Consider the following 21,255-nt stretch of genomic DNA (forward strand, 5'->3'; position numbering starts at 1 on the left):
TTTTCTTGGGGGGGGGGGGGTTGTTTGTTTGTTTGTTTTTTCGGTAGGCGCGCGGGCCTCTCACTGTTGTGGCCTCTCCCGTTGCGGAGCACAGGCTCCGGACGCGCAGGATCAGCGGCCATGGCTCACGGGACCAGCCGCTCCGCGGCATGTGGGATCTTCCTGGACCGGGGTACGAACCCGTGTCCCCTGCATCGGCAGGCGGACTCTCAACCGCTGCACCACCAGGGAAGCCCGGTTTCTAATGTTGATAAGAGACAAGTAGCAAAAAGTTCCCCTTGGGTTGCAGGGGCATGGGATTAGAAAAGGTAGGCGGCGGTTAAGGAAGACGAAGTGGGGCAGGTCTAGCCAGGGTGCAGCCCAAGGGGAGACAGGAGGGCTGGGAGGCTTTAACCCAGAAACAAGCTTGGTCACAAAACGTCTGAGACCGGTCCTGGTTTTAGCGTAATTTTTATAAGGATGTAAGCTGAGCCACAGGCATGGCCCTCATGTCCTGCACATGAACCAAGAACTTCAGGCTATGTAAGGCTGACCCCACGTACTTTTAGAACCATTAAATTCACTTAAACTGCCCACATTATTTACATTTAACCTTTATTGAGGAAATCTAAAGAGAATTACTAGAAATGGGGATCGGCTTCAGCAAGTGCCAAAATAACAGAACAAAACTCATTACCACGTTCAGATACTTTGCAAAATTTATACGAGTAATTAAGATGTAAAAGGCAAGAAGAGTTTCAGACAAGAATAACGTTGACATTTTCAGACGCGCTGCCGAAGCGAAGCTCCTCACCTGGCACCGAGCAGGCTGGCTTGCATGATCAGCAGTGAGGGGTGAGCTGTTGAGGACGGCCTGCCAGGGCCCCCGCCACCTGCCAGGCCCCTCCGCTGCAGGCCCGCAGGCAGGCCTTGTCTCCACTCGGGTCGGGTCACCGAAAAGATGCTTCAGCGTGAAATGTCATAGCTGTTTCAGTCATTGAAATGCGAGATAGTTCCCGCTTTTCTTCACAGTGGACATACTAGATAAATCTTTCAGGGCACACTCAGAACCAGTTCAACACCTACATATCATGGTTTAATTTAAGCCCTCTCCTGAAATTTGCTTTTCCCCGGTCTTTCCCCACTACACTCTCCGATACTCCTCACATTCGAGTCACTCCCGAAGGCCCCCACGGTCCTTACTGGTCACAGTTGAAGGTATTAAGGGGCGAGTTAGCATGTGTAGCTCATTAAAAGGTGTTAATTATTTTTAAAAATTTATTTATTTTGGGGCTGTGTTGGGTCTTTGTTGCTGCGCGCGGGCTTCTCATTGTGGTGGCTTCTCTTGTTGTGGAGCATGGGCTCTAGGCACAGGGGCTGCACTAGTTGTGGCTCGTGGGCTCTAGAGCGCAGGCTTAGTAGCTGTGGTGCATGGGCTTAGTGGCTCCGCGGCATGTGGGATCTTCCCGGACCAGGGCTCGAACACCATGTTCCTTTCATTGGCAGGTGGATTTTTAACCACTGCAACACCAGGGAAGTCTCGGTGTTACTTACTTTTCATGCATTCATTGCTACTGGGTATTAAGCAGTCCCCTGTGGAAAGTGACCAGACATGTCATCTTTGTTATTGTTGCTTAAGCTCTTATTTGGAAGTTTTCAAAATACACAAAAGTAGAAAGAATAATACAGTGTGTCCCCCATGTACCCATCGCTCAAGTTTAACAGTTATTGATATTTATCAAAAGCTATTAATTTTGTTTCATTATCCCTTTACACTTTTTCTCCCCTCTGAGATATTTTATGGCAGACAACTTCAGACTGAATGTGTAGTTTTTATATAGAGGAGTTAAGCAGGTTTCAGAGGATTTCAGAGAATGGGTCCCTGGCTGAGCAGCCAGTCTAGCTGGGGAGTGACACGGGTATATCAGCGTGAAGGAGGCATGAGCCCAGGGCTAGGGTAGCAAAAAATCGATGGATGTTTTTAAATATATCTTTTCTGAGAAAGAAACAATTGATCTTGACTGCAAACCAAAAAAACGGTCTTGTTCTTTTAAGGTTTTGTTTCACCTACAGTATAGGAAGATTGTGCTTATATTCACTTCAAGATATTTATTTTAGACGTAACATACTTACAGTTACACTGGGTTTAAACATCCTGTTGTAAGCATGATGGTAGCCCATTGGCTCTCTGTTTTATAGCCTGCTCTTAAAGACCATGACAATGATTTCGCAAATTTTAGAAAATACATTAAAAAGTTTCATCATCGCTTACATTCAGGAAAATCATTATTATGGGTTCAGTTCTCTTTGATTATATAGTATATTTCCATCTCTTTTCCTTTGGGAAAGTGGCAGTTAAAGTCTTTGGGGCTGTTGTGTTACTTACGAGAGGCTCTGTTTCCAAATCCTCAGCACGCGTCGTTCAGGATAGTCCCCCGTCTGCCTTTGAATGTGAATGTAACCCGGCGAATGCGTCCCTCTCGCGCGGGCGTGTCCGGCAGAGGGGGTGTGTCCAGCGCCCTGTGTGGCTCAGCCCTCGGTGCAGAGGCGTCCTCCCTGCTGTGGCTCACAGCCCGTCCGCGCCTCCGGCGCCCGCCGCCCCCTGGGGGTTAGTGAGGGCGCGGCCGGGGAGCGCCGACCCCTCCTGCATCTCGGCGTCCTTAGCCCTCCGTGGCTCGAGCCGGCCTCTCCCGCGGGCGCGGGTGACTGAGGCTGTGGTCGGGATGGCCCAGGACGGGGAGCAGCGCCACGCTGACGTCATCTGTTGCTCAGGAAAAAATCCACTGGGCTTTGTTCTCAGGTTACTGTTTCCCTTCATTGTGGTGGCCTCGGCAGTCCAGTAAGGCGAGGCCAGGATTGTGTTCTTAGGGTCTTTTTCTGCTCTTTGAGGGGGACTCAACCCGACCACCTCTGAAGGAGAGGGGAGGAGCGCGCAGGCTTTGTGTTCAGTTAGTACATTCCGGTGCCCAGCTCCAAAATGCGGCCCGGAGGAAACCCCCCGGGGGGATGCAGGGAGGATACCGGACGAAATGCCGAGCCCACCGTCTGGAAAGCTGCGTTTGTTTCCTCGGGCGGCCATAACAAGCAGCACAGACTGGCTTAAAACAATCGGATTTTTTTTTTGACCGGGGGGGAGGGGGAGGGTACGCTGGGAACACAGTAGGATTTATGCTCTCCAGTTCTGCGGGCTGGAAGCCTGAAGTCCAGGTGTCAGCAGAGCCACCCTCCCTCTGAGACGCAGGCGCGCACCCTCCCTTGCCTCTTCCCAACTGCTGCTGGCACGCCGGCAGCCTCTGCCTTCGTGGTCACCTAGCGCTCTCCTCGTGTGTCTCTGGTTTCACAAGGCCATCTTCTTGTAAGGACACCAGTCATGTTGGATTAGGGGCGCACCCTCCTCCGGTACGACCTCATCTGGACAGATGACACCTTTTTTCCAAATAAGCGCACATTCTGAGGTATCAGGGGTTAGGACGTCACCATGTCATTTTAGGGGAAACACATTTCACCCGTAAGAAGAGCACAAGGTACCAGTACCGACCTGGTGCGAAGGAGGTGCCAGCGGCCTTGGACTAGGCCCGGCGAGCCGGCGGCACGCGGACTAGCCTCGGTATCAGCCGGCTGAGGACCGGAGGCTCTGCCCGACTGCCTAGGCTGTGCGCGTCTAGAGACACTCACACAGCCCAGGACACTTGCACAACCCCACTGCATACCTCCCACGGCAGAGGACTGTGCTAGCGTTTCCGGGGGGGGTGGGGGACGTGGAGACGCCGCCCTCGAGCGCCGGGGAGCGGGGGGCGGTCCGGACCCTCGCACTGGACGTGCGCGTTCTCGGCGCTCCCCGGGCCGTCCCCACTTCCCGCCACTTCCTGCCACCGCCTGCTTCTCTCCAGGTGCCTCATTGTCTCACTCGCTGTCCACGGTTGCTGCTACTCTCCTTTGATTTTGCCGTTCGAAACTTTTATGGGTTGTGTACACATAGACAAAAAAAACAGGGTCACTTCCTGGTCAAAGGTGCCACCTCTTCCTGGTCGGCAGGCTTAGTGATAAAACATGTTGCAGTGACGGTTTTTCTTTAATACACCCTATATAAAATGTGTAGGAAAGAGCCCGCTCCCCTGCCAGACGCTATAAGCAGCAGGGGAGGGGTAGAAAAACACTCCTCAGTCAGCCCCTGGGGGTTGAGAATATGGGAGGTTGGATGTTTTTTCTTCCAGTTACATAAAATCACAGAAGTGCCCCATTTCTGCTCAAATTCATTTGAGATATCACCGCTCTGACTTTTCCTTAGTTGAAAAACTAATATCTGTCTGCAGTTTTTTAAATCGCATAAATAGCAACCTCCCACTCAGAGACAAACTGGAAACCTCTGTACACTGTTCTCTAATCAAAGCATCTTCACCCCAGTGGCACAGAGGGGGAAAAAAATCCAAGAAATAAGGTACATCGGGCAAACTATGAAATCATAAAAATATTATGTAAAAGCATTTTAGTTATATTTGATAATAGAACTAATTTAGCAATAAAATTGCAAAACCACTTGATTTATTGAATACTTTAAAAAAAAGTTCTCCTTTAAAACAATGAGAAGGTATGGCTGTAGGAAATTGCCCTGCACCTTCCCTTAGTAGAAATCATTAAGGCGGTTTTAACCATCTGAATGCAGGATCATTTTACAAAGAGGAAGTCTATTTTATAGTTATAAAATTTCACATAGATAAAATTTGTCTTCAGGGCTGTGCGTGTTTGTGATCCGTTGCCTGAATTACACCTGCAGCAGCCCAGGGAAAATGACTGATTCACCGACTCATTCCTCTAAAGCTTTATCAGCCATAACCTATTAAAATGTAAACGAGGCCAGTGGGAACCAGAGGACAGATTCTGTTGAACTGGGAGCAGTGCCTTGAGTCTGCCGTCGCAGGTGGACCAGCAAGGCGCAGATGGCATCTCTTAGGAATGGGACTCTGGGTCTGAGGAAGGGTGTGGGTGAAGGTAAGATGCTTATCTTGGAATCACGGCTGTTAGATCCTGACCACAGGCTGTCGATCTCGAAAGTGCCCAGAACTGATCTCGGGTGCAGCCTTGTCAGCAGAGGTGCAGAGCCTAGTGAGAGCACGGGCTGAGGTCGCCCTGCTGCTCAGAAGCTCCAGGGCCAGGACTGAGGTGTCCTCACCCCCCAGTCAGTGCTCAGAACCTCCTCCCACCCCGACCCCATTGCCGCTCTTGAAACTAACTTTCAAATGTCACTAACTTAGAAGAGCAGGTTTCCGGTTTGAATTTGTTTTATTGGAGGAGTCTATGGTAGATCGTTAATGTAATATTTTCGTCCACATTTAGCCATTTCAAAGATTAACATATGGCATAGATGAAACTGACAGTCAAGCAGATACCTTCTTAACTTTAGAAATGAGTTGCTAACCTCCATTTCAAAATTCTCAGGAAACCTACTTGCTTTCTTAACTGCTTAGAGGACTTTAAAGGGAGGCCCTCAAGCACAGTGTTCTCTGCCTACCTGCCTGAGTCTGCTGTCCTGGCCTTCAGCATCTGGGTGACACTGTCAGCACTTCCGCTGCCCTTTGCAGCAGCAGCGGTGGCTGTCAGCCTGAATTCACCCCCCCGCACACCCATCACCCTCAGAAAGCCTGGGAGCGTGTGTCACTCTAACACCAGGGAGCACAGGCATCGACAGTCTAGTGGCCTAGTTACATGTCATTTCCATCTAGTTTATCAGTTACTTCTTGGTTTTAAAAGTATGGATACAAACTAAATTACATTTTGGTAATTGTTTTTTATGAAACCATCCATTTTCCTTTATTTATTTAACTGTCATTACTACTAAGCAAAACAAAAACAAAAAACGCAGTACACGTTACATTTTGTTAGGTCAAACCAAGTTGTTAACAGGGTGAAGAGTCAGTATACAGAATATTCAGTGAAAATCACACGAAGCCACTCTAAAAAATGTCATTGCTTTTATGTGGAATCTAGAAAAATGGTACAGATGAACTTATTTGCAAAGCAGAAACAGAGACACAGATGTAGAGAACAAACTTACAGATAGCAAGCGAGGCGGGGGGCGGGGGGTAGGATGCACTGGGAGATTGGGACTGACACATATACACTACTATATATAAAATAGACAACTAATGAGACCCTACTGTACAGCACAGGGAACTCTACTCAGTGCTCTGTGGTGACATAAATGGGAAGGAAATCCAAAATAGAGGGGACATATGGATACGTAGAGCTGGTCCACTTTGTTATACAGCAGAAGCTAACACACCATTGTAAAGCAACCATATTCCAATAAAAATTTTAGAAAATGTCATCGCTGCCAAGCCACGTGTGGTTCGCATTCCTGAGAACAGGTAGCTGGTGAGAGTGGAGGACAAGCCCTCATTCACCCTGGTGATTTTGACGGTGACTGAGCAGTTGCAAACCTTTCCACTCCTCCCTTCGGCCTCTGGGCGGCCATCCCAAGGGAGGAAGGACAGGGACAGGTGAGGGTCGCGGGATGGCCTGAGACACTGCGGTGGGGACAGCACGTTCGAGCTTCCCCACGACGGCCGCCCGTCCCGAGGTGGTGACCGTGAGGGTGGACAGACTCTCCGTGGCGCGCGCGCACGGAGGCCCTCGGCCCTCGTGCTCAACGTCCGCGGGAACCTCCACCTCGTCCGCGTCGCAGGTGCCACGCGCTGTCCCAGGCGCAGGCTGGAGGGGGCGGCACGGGTGCCGGACGGTGGGGAGCTCGCCCTGTGGCCCGGCCCGCGGCTGCCTGCCCTCCTTCCCCAGGGGCACCCCAGCTCTCATCGGAAGTCAGAACAGGACCCTGCCCGTGCATGATACACCCGAGACAGCCAAAGCCCACAAGGACCGTTAGCAGATTAAATCGTTTATATTCATACTGATGATGTTCCGGAAGCTCTCTGCCTCAGAGGCGCTTGCAAAGCAGCTGTGACTAAAGGCGAACAGGCGCGACACGTGAGTCCTCCCTCCGTTCCTGCAGCCAGGAGCCCAGGCTCATCACATCCCTGGGAGATGAGATTTCTGATCGAGGTGGACCGTCTGTCTTAAGGAAATAAGTAACCTGATGTAGAAGGATCGTAGAGCTTGGCACCTGGCTCAGAGAGGGTGAGCGTAGGAGGCACAGGATCTCGGCAGTCTCCCACCCTCCAGCGAGAGGATAAAGGGACACAACCCACCAAAGCGACCTCCCTCCACTCAGCCGTCCTTCCTCAGGGGTCCATGGCCGGGTCAGAGGGCTGACCTCTACCAGGCGGGGAAGACTTGTCCACCAGGAAGCTGCTGGCCTGTCCACATCCCAGGGGGGCTTTCAGACATTTGGCCTGGGTTCTAGTTTACGGATTTTTTCCTGTGATTGTGAAATAGCCCTTTCCAAATGAAAGATTGACATATTTATTTATCTGCAGAACTGATAGGAAGAACACCTTGCTGTTTCTGCACACGGGTTGGAAACTATGCTTTCACTAGCGTTCGTGAAGATGTTTTGAAGGATCTCAAATTTGAACAGCAAATTACCAGTCCAAACCAGCACATTCATTAACTCCAAGCAGAATTAAATCTCAGTTTGTGAGAGTGGTAACATTAGCTTGAAAACAGGATACGCTAAAATTATAAAAATCAAAATAGACTGTCACTTTTACTTGGTTTGTACACATTTTCTTAAAATTACGAAAAGGAATCCATAGGATAATTCTCTCTACTAGCAATATACATATGTATGCATATGTAACGCTCTCAAGCCAGCTTGGATAGATTTTAAAACGTTGTATATATTCATATATATGTGTGCGTACGTTATATGTTATTTTCCTAAACCTGAGCAGGGAATTATTCTTAGAGAATAGGCTGGGGCAGGGAAAGAACAAGACGAGCCTGGAAAATCTACTTTTGTCAGAAAGTAAGGCTGTGTCCAAAGACTAATAAAGAGAAGAACACAGGCGCCAGCTTCAAAACAAAGGTCTCCCGCTGGCCAGATGGAAACATTTTGAGGATAAATGGTGATCCGTGTTATGCTGTGGCAAAATACACTGTTGCCTCGGAGAACTCGGAAGGCAGATGCTGTGTCTCTGGACTTGCGACTTTAGGGGAAGGGATTGGTTAATATTTGCCACATTTCACAAATTACCACAAAATGGATGGGTTCAGAGACGACTGGCTGCTTCATAAGCAGGAAGAAAAGGGAATAGACAATCCAGAAATTCAGAACTTGTAGCATTGAGAGAGGCAGCTGCTACTCAACTGCAAATAATAAAAGATGAAAATAAGAGAAGTACTAAGTTTGCAGCAAGGATTAGACCAAGGATATGGCTGTCAAACCCATGGTTTACATCTCTAGATGGATAAAATGGCACCCAGTAATTTCTTTCATTTGGAAAGAAGGGCTCAAGAAAAACAGACTGAAGAGAGTGGCTCTCTAGAACTCCCCAGTGTTAACATCGTACCACAGCGACCTTATCATATTCACTCTCTGCTATCTCTCTCTTTCCCCATAAGTGCATGCACACACACGTATCACTATTGCACTTTCTGTACCCTTTGAGAGAGTAAATTGCAGATACGATGCCTGTTATCCCTAATACTTTAGCATTAATCTATGAAAACCCACAGCTAACATCATACTCATGGTCAAAGGCTGAGTGCTTTCCCCCTAAGATCAGGAGTAAGACCAGCATGTCAGCTCTGCCCCTTCTATTCTGCATCGCCCCGGAAGTTCTAGACAGGGCAACTAAGCAAGAAAAAGAGATAAAAGTCATCCAACTTGGAAAGTAAGACAGTTATCTCTGTTTGCTGATGATATGATCATGTACATGGAAAATCTGAAGGAATCTACTAAAAAACGATGAGAACTAATGAACAAGTCCAGCAAGGTTGAAGGCTACAGGATCAAAATACAAAAAACAATTGTATTTTTATGTTAGCAATGAACAAACCAAAATGACATCAAGGAAACACTTTTATTTACAATAGCATCAAAGAGAAGAGAGTACTTATGAATAAATTTTCGAAAGGAAGTGAAAACTGCTCTGAGAACTGCAAAACATTGTTGATAGAAACTAAGAAAGATGTCAACAAATGGAAAGACATCCCCATTCGTGCACTGGAAGACTTAATGCTTTCAATGTGGCAATACCCCCCAAATTGATCTATAGGTTCAATACAAACTCTCTTAAAATATCATCGGTCTTTTTTTAATAAGTTGACAAGCTGATTGCAAAATCCCAGTGGAAATGCAAGAGACCCAGACAAGCCAAAGCAACTAAAAATAAGACAAAACAAAGTCGGAGGATCCATGCTTCCTGATTTCAGAACTTACTAAAAGCTGCAGTAATCAAGACTGTGGTACTGGCATAAGGATAGACATATAGATCAAAGGGATAGAATTGAGAGTTCAGAAATAACCCTCACATGGTCAACTGATTTCTGACAATGATAGCAAGACAATTCAGTGGAGAAAGAATCATCTTTTCAAGAAATGGTGCTGGAACAACTGGATATCCACACGCGAAAGAATAAAGTTGTACCTGTTCCTTATAACGTATACAAAAAATTAACTCAAAATTGATCACAGACCTAAATGTAAGAGCTAAAACCATTAAGCTCTTAGAAGAAAGCCTAGGAGTGCATCTTCACGACCTTGGGTTAGGCAATGAATGGTTTCTTAGATATGACACCAAAAGGAAAGCTGGACTTCATCAAAATTTAAAACTTTTGTGTTTCAAAGGAAAACATCGTGAAAGTAAATGACACCCCACAGAATGGGAAAAAATATTCGGAATGCATATATCTGGCAAAGGACTTATGTCCAAAATATATAAAAAACAACTTAACTCAATAATAAAAATACAGGGAGCCCTGGTCCGGGAAGATCGCACATGCTGCGGAGCAACTCAGCCCGTGTGCCGCAACTACTGAGCCTGCGCTCTAGAGCCCGTGAGTCACGACTACTGAGCCCACGTGCCACAACTACTGAAACCCGCACGTGCTCCGCAACGAGAGCCCATGCTCCGCAACGAGAGAAGCCACCACAGTGAGAAGCCCGCGTGCCGCAACAAAGAGTAGCCCCCGCTCGACGCAACTAGAGAAAGCCCACATGCAACAATGAAGACCCGACGCAGCCAAAAATAATAAATAAATCAATTAATTAATTTAAAAAAACTCACCATTAAAAAAATTTACAATAATAATAAAAATACAAATAGGCAAAGGATCTTAATGCACGTTTCTCCAAAGAACATATACAAATGACCGATGAGGATGTGGAGAGATGCTCAACATCATTGACCATTACGGAAACACAAATCAAAACCACAGTGAGACGACACTTCACATATACTGTGATGGCTATAGTAAAAAGTAGACAATAGCAAGTGTTGGAGAGGATATGGAGAAATTGCAAACCTCATACACTTCTGTAGGAACGTAAAATGGTGGAGCTGCTTTGAAAAAATGTTCCTCAAAATAGTAAACAGTTTAGCATAATTACCGTATGACCCAGCAACTGAAATGAAAGCATGTCACACAAAAACTCTAAATAAATAGCCATAGCAGCGTTCTTCATAACATAATTGTTGTATTTTAGATCTCTGCTAATTAGGCTAGCAAGCGTGGCACTTTGGTGTACTCTTAACTGATTTCTAAGCAGGTAGAGCATTTCTGTGTTTATCACTTTTATTTGTTTTGTTTTGTTTTCTCCATGTCTTTTGCCCAGGCTTTCATTTCATTTCTGTTGAGGTGTCTTTTTCTTATTGATCTGTATGTGAAGCAGATCTTACTAAAAAAATGAGCTGCGTTTGACATGATGGGTGGGGAGGTCTGAGATTCAGGGATCCACTTCAGTACTTGGCCCAGAGTTAATGGTGAAAAATCATGAACAAATGAGGATATCTGCTCTCACCACTTCTATTTAACAATTTAAATAGTGGGCACAACTGCCCCCCAAAGTGGGAGCAACTCAAATGTCCGATTTGATGAATGGATAGATATACTGTGGCATATACAGAAATACTGATACCTGCTACAGCGTGAATGAGTCCTGAAAACACTATCGTACAAGAAAGAAGCCAATAACAGAAGGTCACGTTGTAGAGTTCCATTTATATGAAATGTCCAGAATAAAATCTACAGAGACAAACATCAGCGTTGAAGGCTAGAAGGGAGATTGGGGTGGTGGGGAGGATGAGGTGTATGTGCTCTTGGGTCTCTTCTTGGGGCGATTGAAAGGTTCTAAGTTGATTCTGATGATGGTGGTACAACTCTGTGACTATACTGAACACCATTTAATTGTTTACGTTAACGGGTAAATTATATGGTCGTGGGTTTTTTAAAAGTATGTGTTTATTAAAGTGAAAAAAAAATTTTAACACTGAAATGTCCAACCAATTACAGAGTTTAAGATCTGTTGGCATTTCTTTTTTATTTTTACACTGAGGGTAAAAGACTGTGTTCAAAATTACCTGGATTCATTTATTTTTTTCTCTGAAGTTATGTTTATTTGAAATACAACAAGGTTAATTTGTTTCTGTTTATATTCAATTTTAGAGTTGTATCTGCATCCTTACTGATGTAATTTTAGTTTTGAATATTTAAAACTTCTGTGTTTCCAGAATAAAAACTGTATATGTTATACCCAGAAAAGTGTTGCTCCCTCTCTTATTCTTTCAACTTTGTTCCCACCCAAGTTCCATGTATCATTATGATCAATGTCATTAGTTTCTTGTTATCTTTCCTAAGTTTCTTTTTGGGAGAAGATTTTTGAGAAGCAACGAAGTAAAACACGAAGCAGTAAAAACTGAAAACATAATAAAATTGGATGATAGAACTAAGGTAAAATGGATAGACTCACTTATTAAAGGATAATAATATCAATTTCGAACTTCCCTGGTGGCACAGTGGTTAAGAATCACCTGCCAATGCAGGAACATGGGTTCAAGCCCTGGTCCGGGGAGATCCCACGTGCAGCAGGGAAACTAGGCCCATGCGCCACAACTACTGAGCTTGCACTCTAGAGCCCGTGAGCCACAACTACGGAAGCCTGCACGCCTAGAGCTGGTGCTCCGCAACAAGAGAAGCCACCGCAACGAGAAGCCCGCGCACCGCAACGAAGACCCAAGGCAGCCAAAAATAAATAAGTAAATAAATTAAATTTTTAAAAAATCAATTTAGATTACAAAGCAAAACCTAAAACTAAGCACCAAGTAGGACACACACATTAAAAAAGTGACTCAATTTGAAAGTAAAAGAATGGTCAAAGATATATCAAACAAATTCACACAAAAAGAAAATAGAGACCCCAATACTATTATCAGACAAGGTCGAATCTATAGAAAAAAACTTTAAACTAGACAAAGAAGGTGCCATTACAATGATAAAAGGGTCCCCTGAAAATGCATGCACATTGGCCCAGCAATTCCGCCTTTATTTAAGATGTATGTAAGGTTATGACTGTGTTATTGTTATAATAGCAAAAGGCTGAATATAGTCCACTACCCCCAAATTTTGTCATTAGGACTGGTTGAATGAATTGTAGTGTGGAATACTGTGTAGCCCTGGAAGATGATGCCCTGCTAAGTGACAGCCTCCAGGATATGCTGTTAAGTGAAAAACGCAGGACACAGGACAGTGTGTGCAGCTCGCTCGAGCCTGTCTGCGGTCATGGTCTGTGCCTGGACAGCCTCGGCCTGGGCTGCGGGGTGTCTGTCATTTCTCTGCAGAGGAGGAGTGGGGAACGGAGCTCGAGGGGAGGAGGTATTAAAAATGGTTTTTTTTTTCAAATATTGAAATAGGGTAAGAAAATGCAAATGGGCTAAGAAAGTGTACAGGTATACCCATAAATAAGATGGCATATATACCTTCTTACCATATTTGAATTCTTACCGTATATGCATGTATTGCCTTTTCAATTAAAAATAGCCCATTTTAAAAGGCTTAAAAGATGAAAATCCCTTCCAGACCCAAAATTCTATTATATCATCATTATGCATTACACCGTTCAGTAAAGAATCTTCAGGAATCCACTGTGAATTGAGGTGTGACCATTAGAAAACGGTTGTTCATGTGATTTGAGACTTAGGTACTGCTGCGTATTTTGTAAACCACGTGTTTAATTTCGTCGCCAGAGGTTTGGATGTCAGAATGTACCACAGGGTAAGTCTGGTTATTTCTTTCCAAGATGAAGTGGATTGTCTGCCAAGGCCAGCATCTCGAAGCCCGTGGGAAAGTTTTAGAGGAACGCCCCCTTCCTCCACGCAGGGAAGGCATCGAGGTGGAGTAGAAAGTCCCTTGCTGTGTGTTTCAGGCTGTTTGAATCCTGGCTGACCGCTTCCTTTCCGTGTGTTCCTGAGCAATTCACCTTGTCTCCTGCAATCTAAGATTCCTCCTACGGAATGGGGGGCGGCTACTTCTGCCCCACTGGTCTCCTGGGGGGTTGCAGGGAACCAGTGAGGGATGGATAAGGAGAGACTGATCACGTCTAAGGGGTTATTTATCATGTCACTACTCAGCACCTGGAGGTCACATTGGAAACACCCCCAAAAGGAATAGCCCGATACCCAGCTGTCAGCTTTCTGGAGTCAAGAAGACAGCCACCGTGGACCGGCTGGCTCAGAACACGTGGGGACAGCTGCTCACTGACGTGTGCACGTTGAAACTGTCCTGACACGTGCGAGGCGACTTCAGGGCCACGAGGCAGAAACACTCAGGCTAAGATCGGAGGAACAGAAAGGACGGTGACCTCAGAGACTCACAGCTGTCGTGGCAAACCTCCCATGCCATCTTGCTTTGGGGAAATTGCCATTTCAAAGGCGGGTAAAGACGAGTGGGGATCAAAAGGCAATGTTAATAACTCAGAACCCAGATTAACGGTCGGGAGGGCCCTTTCCACACGTGAGCCCAAAGGAGAGGAATGAAGGGAAATTTTCCTCCATCAGGTAAGGACTGCGGGTGGATCAGAGTCGGCCCGGCCCAGTTCCGAGGGCCCCGCTCAGAGACAGGAAGGGGGACACACGTGTGCCTTCCTGTGCAGTTGGCAGGTGGGCACTCACACACACACCCGTGTCTCCAAAAAGGACCCAATTACCGAGGTATTAGTATGGCAAAAGGTATTGCGTAATAAGTCAGCACATGCATTTAGAACGGTCTAAAAGTCATTTATTGGAAAGAACAAGCCCAGTTTCAAACGGTCATTTTATTACCATCTTATGCCGAAGGTTATCATTTGTCTTTTTTATATTTTCTTTTATATCCGATTTAATATTTTTATGAGACAACTTGAATAATAAATCATAAGATATGTCTTTATTATTATTATTTTTGCGGTACGCGGGCCTCTTACTGCTGTGGCCTCTACCATTGCGGAGCACAGGCTCCGGACGCGCAGGCTCAGCGGCCATGGCTCACGGGCCCAGCCGCTCCGCGGCATGTGGGATCTTCCCGGACCGGGGCACGAACCCGCGTCCGCCTGCATCAGCAGGCGGACTCTCAACCACTGCACCCCCAGGGAAGCCCATGTCTTAATTATTTTTGACCTTTCTGAGTTTTCTCACTTCTCTGCTGTTCCTATAACAATTTCATCAGCAAGAAGAAATTAAACAGAGGTTTTAAAAGAGATGTTTCTGTGTGATGCAGGCTCAGGAAGACTTACTAGAAAAGGAACTTGTGTTAAAAAGAAAGTGGGGACTGGATATTAGTGGCTGATGAGCTTAGTACGCACCACAGAATGATAGATGCTTAAAAAAAAAAGGCAAAATAAACTTAGGTTCCATTTATGGAAATAAAGTGCTCAGAGCACAGGAAAGTAGCAGTTCTGTTTTCTGCTGATCAAACCACAACCGAGATAAAGAGCTCAATTTGGGGGAACACCATCTAGGAGTGATATGGAGGAGGGCCTCCAGAACAGGGAGAATCTGGCAACAGCCACGGGAGGGAGCACAGAAGGCACTGGGAGGATTAGCCTGAGAAGAGAACAAGAGAGGGACACAGGACAATAGTCTGAACTTAGACAGGGAGCCACCAAGTGGAAGAAAGTGTAAACTTGGGTTCTGTTCATCCACAGAACTAGGGTCCCTATGCAGAAATCAGAGGGAGGCATGTTAATGGGGGTAAATTATCTAAAATTATGTTCTCGCAAGTAGATCTCTCTGAGAATGGAACGTGCTGTCTTGGAGAGTAGACGGTTCCCAACACTGAGGTGGAAGACGAAGGGACATCTGGGGCTTCCCTGGTGGCACAGTGGTTAAGAATCCGCCTGCCAATGCAGGGGACCCGGGTTTGAGCCCTGGTCCGGGAAGATCCCACATGCCACGGAGCAACTAAGCCCGTGCGCCACAACTACTGAGCCTGCGCTCTAGAGCCCGCGAGCCACAACTACTGAGCCTGCGAGCCACAACTACTGAGCCCGCGTGCCTAGAGGCCATGCTCCGCAACAAGAGAAGCCACCACAGTGAGAAGCCCATGCACCGCAACGAAGAGTAGCACCCGCTCACCACAACTAGAGAAAGCCCGCGCACAGCAACAAAGACCCAACGCAGCCAAAAATAAATAAATTAAAAAAAAAATAAGATGAAGGACGTCTGTCAGGCGCACGGGGAGCAGCGCCTTCTAACAGAAGGAGACTCGTGCAGGCTGGAAACGTCCTGGTCCATCCTGCCGAGACCCGAGCCCCTACCACAGGGGCAAGAGCCCTAGAAACAGACTGGTGGGACTGAGGGACTGAATTATTTTGTTGTAAGTAACTGTAATGTAACAATCCTATGAGGGAAGAGGGGACAACATTGGAAAGTGCAGCCGAAGAGTCTAGAAGAAATCCCTGCGTTGAGCTGGAGTGTGGACTAAACCACCCTAAGGGTTCCAATCTGACCTCCTAATGCTTCCCTCACCCCACTCCTCTAACACGAACTGGCTCGTGTCTCCTTGAACCCGCCGTGCTATTTCATGTTGGTGAAGGTTTTGTCTGCGTGGAACGCCCTCCTCCAGCGAGGTCTGCTTTTCCTCATCCTTCCTCACATTCTCAGTGACTCTTCTTCTGGAAGACCTTTCCCCCTCCCCCCAACACCTAACGTCTCCTGTGTCTGGGAAATGTATCTCTTAGTGAGGGCATCATGCAATGTTCCAACCATCCATTGACATCTCCCGCTCACCCCCTAGCTTGAGACTCCTAAGGGAAGGGCAGCTTCGTGTCTGCAGCATCTTGGGCTCCCATAGCTATGCTGCTGAGCAGAGATTGTGCGTGAACATGCCTGACACTCCACCAAACACACGTATTTACAAAATGACACCCAGAAGTCTCCATATAAGGGGGGATGTTACAACTTATCAATTACAGGTAAGGATAAAGAAGTCGAGTTAGTAAAATAATTTGTCCAAGAGAGAACAAACTGGTGGTTGCCAAGGGGGAGGGGGTGGCGGAGGGATGAAGCAGGAGGCTGGGGTCAGCAGATGTGAGCTTTTATGTATAGAAGGCAACAAGGTCCTACTGTACAGCACAGGGAACTACATTCAATATCCTATGACAACCCATAATGGAATAGAATATTTTAAAAAATGTATATATATATGTATAGCTGAATCACTTTGCAGTACAGCAGAAATTAACACAACCTTGTAAATCAACTCTACTTCAAAAAATATTGATCAAATAATATGTCCAATATCATGCAAAGAAAAGTAAGTAGAAGACATTGGCACATGATCGTAGTTTAGCCCTCATCTCACTCCCTCATTCCTGAATATCGCCGTGTCAAGTTAAATACAGTTACTTTGGAAGAATTTTAATTAAAACTCTTAGAGCCACGAGGGATCTCAAAGATAGTTCTTGTCTTTTAGCAGTGAGATCCAAAAAGGCTAAATAAATTTCCCAAGTTTATTCAGCTAGGAAGTGTCAGAATTGGCTTTAAAAGCAGATCTCCTATCTGTTAAGAAGGTACGCCTCTGATATACTAGCTGTTATTTTAAAATTGAATGTGTTCAAATTTTCCTGATTCCAAAAGACTACCTGTTTTTTTACAGAAACATTGGAAAATACAGGGGAAAAAATAGAAAAGTAAGAGAATAATGATCATCTATAATTTCCAAATGCAAAGGTTCAATCATTCCTTCCTTCTGTCAACACCCACCACCAAAGACCACCAGGAACACAGCTGACGTTGAAATAAGTTGAGCTTATGACTCATGGCAGTGAGCGGGGCCATACGCCATGGAGAATCACGGGGTTTCTCAGTAAGAGTGTTAGAGAGAATGTATAGCGCCTTGGTTGAGTGATGCAGGGGACAGTCTAAGGACGGGGAGAAGGGGTTTCGCTCTAGACTGGTTCCTGTCGGAAAGCAAGACAGTTCTGTGATTGGGTATCTCAAGTCTTTATCTATAAGGAGGGCAGGCTAGAAGGAGGATAAAGCTGTAATTTGTAAAGAAGCAGTCACTCACTTTGTCCAAGGGAGGGGCATTTGGGGCAGTTCATTGATCTTGCTTCTGTCTGTCCTTAGACACAACTATGAAGTGGCCTTACTTGTCCCATTTCGTCGTGATGTCAGAGTAAGCTTGCCTGAGGCTGGTGTTCTCTGGGATGCTTTTTGTCTGATTGGAATATAACACAGCCCAACCCTGTCAGGCGAGCTCTGAATGTCAGGGTGCTGCTTTGTGTCTTTCTTTCTCAATTCCACTCTTCATTCAATAGATATTGATTGAGTATTTACTTGTAACTCAGATAAATGAGTCAGAATGTAGAGAACAGAGCCTGGTCCGTGTTCTCCTGGGGATTATATTCTAATGTGGGGACTTAACTAAGCAAACAAATAAATACATAAACCAAAGTCAGGTCGTGCTGACCTTCAGGGTCAAATGCCAGGAAGAAACCTAAAGCAAGGGAGGAAGACCCAGTGGTAGAGGTTCTGTTTTGGGGAAGCCCCACTTTGGGGCTGATCTGAGCAGAGATCTGAATGAAAGGAGGGAGTAAACCCTGAAAGGTCTGAGGGAAAAGAATTCCAAGCAGAAGAGCAGCAATTGAAAGTCCCTGGTGGGGAGAGTATGGGTGTTTATGTCTGAAGAACAGCCAGGGGGCCAGCGGGGTGGCAAAGAGTGACGAGGGGTCTGTGGTAGGAGAGAAGGTCCCAAGGAGGGGCCGGGAAGGGGGTCCGATCATGCGGGGCTTTAAAGCAATGATGATGCGTTTGGACATTATTCTAAGTGCGATGGAACTCACTGGAGGGTTCCGGGCAGGCCACGGACGTGACCTTGCTTACATTTTTAAAGGATCGTTCTCGTTGCTGATAAGGGGAGAATACCTGTGGGAGGGCAGCGGAGGAGAGGTGTGATGTAAGCTGGGAGACCAATTAAAATACAACCAGTGCGTCCTGATGGGCGATGACGCACCGTTCAATAGGGCAGCCGCGCGCGTTACATGTAGTGACTGAGCGCCTGAACTGTGGTTGGTCCAAAGTGAGATGTGCTTTAAGCATAAAACACATGCGCGATCTGGAAGACAGCTGAAAAATGATGTAAAGCATCTCTTTTATAATGTTTATGTTTATTACGCGTTGAAATGATAAAAATTTGTATATGTATGGTTAAATAAAATATATAAATAAAATTGATTTCACTCGCTTCTTTTTTTATCGTGTTGATATGTATTGCAAAAATGAGTTTTCTACTTTTTCATTTTTTATTTTTTTATCTTTTAAATTTTTGTCGTCATATAGTTGATTTATAATGTTGTTAGTTTCTGCTGTACAGCAAAGTGACTCAGCCATACATATACATATATCCACCTGTTTTAGATTCTTTTCCATACAGGCCATTACAGAGTATTGAGTAGAGTTCGCTGTGCTATACAGTAGGTCCTTATTAGTTATCTATTTTATGTATAGCAGTGTGTGTACGTCAATCCCAGTCTCCCAATTTATCCCTTTCCCCTTCCCCCCCGGTAACCATAAGTTTGTTTTCCACATTTGTGATCACTTGCTGCTTTTTTAGCTTCTTTATATGACTGCTAGGAAATGCAGAAATGTACCTGAGGCTCGCATTATCTTTCTACTGGAGAGCACTGGTCTGGAGTGATGGGGTGAAGGTGCTGAGGAAAGGTCAGATACGTGATGTATTCCCAGGGGAACGTTGGCCTTGTTTGCTGATAAACTGGGTGTGAGAGAAAGAAGGGAATCCAGGATGAGTCCAACGTCTGACCCTGAGCAGCCGGGTGAATGGAGGTGCCACTTACCCATCGAGGGGGTGTTGGAGCACGAGCAGGTTTGGGGGGCAGGGAAGCAGCGTTCCACGGTGGACATAACTGAGTTTGAGGCGTCTACTAGAACCCCCGGTGGAGATGTGTAGCAGGCAGTCCAAGGGGAGGATGCAGATGGGGTACAAGTTTGCAAGTCGTAGGCCTAGAGATGCTACTTAAGTCAGGCGCCAGGTGAGGTCACCACAGAAATGAGGATGATGGCGGCAAGGAGCCGTCTAAGGGCTGCGTCTAGAGGATCCGTGGGGAAAAGTCCACGGGAGCGGGACATCCCGGAAGCCAAGAAGGTGTTTGAAGACAGTGGGCGCGAGGCGCTCTATCACACGCCGCGGGGAGACTCAGTACGAGGCGGGCTGGCTTCGAACACGTGGACGAGACCACCGCCAGTCCTTTGGGGGGCGAGTCCGGGCGTGGGCGAGTGCAGAGAGGGTGGCGGTGAGTAGGGGCGCGCGGTGGGGCCAGGACGTCATGGAGTTCTGGGCGGAGGAGTTCGCGGCGGCCGGAGGGCGGCCAGGAGGCCGGGAGCGGAGGGTGGGTCCGGCGCCCCGTGCGAAGGCTGCGTTGGGGAGCAGCGTGCTGTCCTTCCTGCCAGCGCCAGGGCGGGCGGAGGGCGCGGCGCCGGGCAGGGGCGCGGGGCAGCGAGAAGCGAGCCATCTGCTGAGCCAACACGGGAGCTGACAGCCCGAGAAACAGTCCTCTCCCTTGGAGAGTGGGAGAGAGATGTTCTGAGGGACACTGTCACGCTGTCCCCAACGAGTCCTTCCACGAAAGGCAGAGACCCCAGCACCCTTCCGAGGCTCTGGCCTCCCGGTCGTTGCTCTCCTCCGGTCCAGCGGTCTTTTCCTCCGCTTTACCCCCTGACACCCCAGACCCTACATACCCCGGGTCGTCATGTACGTGGTAACATTTACATCAAGCTGCCGCGCCGCCGGGACTTCCATTTCAAGCCCTCCACTTTCCAGCCTCCGCCTTCCAGCTTCAGCTCATCTCCGCTCGTGCCCGAGTCCCGGCCGGCCTTCACTCGGCCCCTGCCACCCCTTCACTGGCCCTCACTCCGCTCCTGTGTCAGCCCCCGCCTTTCATTTTCCTTCCCTTCTTTTCTTCCATTATACAATACATGCTGTACTTCCTCCCATCTTAATGAACACCATTTTTTATCCAGCTGCCTCCACTGCTGTGCTTCCTCTCTTTCCCTGTGTAGGAAAAAAAAAAAAATCTTAAAAGGGTTGCCCTGCATTCACTGCAGCCAAGTCCTTTGCTCGCATTTTCTCTGGAACGCTCTCTACTCAGTCTTCCCTTACCACCCGCTATAATTCCATCCTGCACCGTCTAATGATTTATTCTCAGTCCCCATTTCACTCCATCTATCGGGGTTTCATCTTATCTCATCCTTGTCTCCACTCGACTTCCAGGACGTTCGAGCTTTCTGATTTTCTTCTATCTCACTGGCCGTTCCTCTGGACATCAGAGAGCTCAGGCCTTGAACTTCTCCTTTTTAATCTCCACTCATTCCCTCGGTGATCTGATTCAGCCTTGTGGCCTTAAATGCTTCTGACTGCCAGGTTTTGTCTTTGACCCCCAGCTCTGCCTTCTGAATTCCGAGCTTACCTCTAACTTCCTGCCCCACGCCCCGCTGGAGTGTCTGATTGCATCTCAGATTCGGCCTATCCCAGACCATCCAGGCTTCCTCAGCCAGGGTTGATGGCAGCTGCACCTTCCCAGCTGTTCAGGCCAGAAGCCTCAAGTCATCCTTGAGTGCTCTAGGTCTCATGTCTCACATCCGATGTGTCAGAAAACCTGCCCATCTCTACCATCCTGGGCCACCCCCGGTCTTCCCTGACTGCCCCAAAGTGCGTGGCTTCATATCTCGTGCCTTGTTGGTCTGTGATACACTATTGGATAAGCCCTGAAGGTGTGGAGGAAAATAAGGGTGTAAGGGTGTAAGAGAAGCTTTCTAAGCAAAAGAAGATAAAAGTGGGAAAGAATAAAGAGACCTATTTGGAGGACCGCTAGGAGTTCAACACAGCCAGAGC

The 21,255-nt window shown here is 47.0% G+C and overlaps 1 protein-coding gene across 2 annotated transcripts in view; it reads left to right on the plus strand.

Annotated features, from left to right (window-relative positions):
• Window positions 1-16,400, plus strand: part of SDHAF4 (succinate dehydrogenase complex assembly factor 4) — a 40,477-nt gene extending 24,077 nt beyond the window's left edge. For both annotated transcript variants that reach the window (XR_009558863.1, XR_009558861.1), the window contains exon 5: window positions 48-16,400. The gene's annotated coding sequence lies outside the window, so the exon portion shown is untranslated. The remainder of the gene's footprint in view (window positions 1-47) is intronic.
• Window positions 16,401-21,255: the final 4,855 nt, after the last annotated feature.

The sequence above is a fragment of the Globicephala melas genome, chromosome 14 (genome assembly GCF_963455315.2).
Source record: "Globicephala melas chromosome 14, mGloMel1.2, whole genome shotgun sequence".
Classification (NCBI taxonomy): Eukaryota; Metazoa; Chordata; class Mammalia; order Artiodactyla; family Delphinidae; genus Globicephala; species Globicephala melas.